This window comes from Cynoglossus semilaevis, chromosome 3 (assembly GCF_000523025.1).
Source record: "Cynoglossus semilaevis isolate Cse_v1.0 chromosome 3, Cse_v1.0, whole genome shotgun sequence".
In the NCBI taxonomy this organism is placed as follows: domain Eukaryota; kingdom Metazoa; phylum Chordata; class Actinopteri; order Pleuronectiformes; family Cynoglossidae; genus Cynoglossus; species Cynoglossus semilaevis.
This window is the reverse complement of record NC_024309.1, coordinates 1,510,094-1,511,432: the sequence shown is the minus strand read 5'-3', so window position 1 is coordinate 1,511,432 and position 1,339 is coordinate 1,510,094. Positions and strand designations below refer to the sequence as shown.

The window sequence follows — 1,339 nt, the reverse complement described above, 5'->3', positions numbered from 1 at the left end:
TTAGCAGGCGTGCTGCTTTTAAAGTGCTTCATTTCTTTGCATATAAATTTGTGGGCACAGAGTAATGTTACAGGACACGCGTTTTTTATGACACGCTGTTCAGGAAGTTGATGTTCAAATCTATGTTTCAAGGAGGAGGTAATGATGCTTGAACAATGTTTCGTTAAAATCACAGGAGAAAAATAACACTATTCAATGTGCCTGTGTATTTGATACTTCATTTAGAGGTTCTCATTGGCAGTATAGCCAAAATATGGTCAAGAAAACTCATGAATTTCCTGCCCCTGGATAATAGTAATTTAACTTATTAATGTTTGTTTGTTTTTTTAAACAGATAACTTAAATCAAATTGAAGTTGCTTATTTTGCCCCACAGTGTGATTCTTTGCAACCTACACAGGGTGCCACATGACGCAACATTCAGTATGTGGTACTGGAGGTGCCATTAAGTACTGTATGTATGTACTCTGGGGCTCGAACTCAGGACCTTGTGAATGTAAGGCAGATGTGTAAAGCAGGCGTGATAACTGATAACTCAGGAACTCCTCACTAAAATGAGGAATGCTTCACGAAATTTGTGTGTCATCCTTGCACAGGCATGATAATCATCTATGTATCGTTCAGATTTTTGTACTTGCATCGCCACAGCAACACACACATACATTTAACTAATAAATGTAATTATTTTGGTTCACAAACTGCGTACCTCACACACATGGCAAATCTGCCATTGTTTTCCCTGTCAGTATTCACTTATATGCAGATGATACTGGTATTAACTGCTGTGCTTCTAAACAGCAACAAGCTTGATTTCAGTTGCACAGTACTTTTGCTGTACAGGACACCCCCGATGGGTCTATGATTTTTACAGCCCTTGACCTTGGCATTTAGAACCAGTCTAGGATTGCTTTCATAACGGTCAGGTTGTCAGCCCCAGAATTACCGATACAAGCTCAGAATCTGAAGACTCCACAACAACACGCTAGGTGTTCAGGTGTTTTTTTTTAAGCACAAAGGCAAAGGGAAATGAAAACCTTTTCGCCAGCCAAAAAAACACTTCTATTTTCTGTGTAATACAGCACCTCACGTCAACCTGATTATAATCAAAATAAAATAGTTGCTTCACATGAACTCCAACGTAGGTCACACATTCACATCATTTTATAGTATTAACTATTTGCCGATATGCCAATATTGTCCAAACACTTAATTTCCGATTCTGATATCAACCGATACCAATATAGGCCTGGTAATATTTATTTATTTATCTGTACAAACCACTGTACAGATAACTAAATGCGACAATTAAGTAAGCTGCAATGCTGCCATCTAGTGACTTT

At 38.1% G+C, this 1,339-nt stretch overlaps 1 non-coding gene across 1 annotated transcript; it reads right to left on the bottom strand.

The window, feature by feature from the left end:
- Window positions 1–549: 549 nt before the first annotated feature.
- On the bottom strand, window positions 550–651 carry LOC112486901 (U6 spliceosomal RNA). The gene has a single exon (XR_003049468.1). It is a non-coding gene; the product is annotated as a U6 spliceosomal RNA (small nuclear RNA).
- Window positions 652–1,339: the final 688 nt, after the last annotated feature.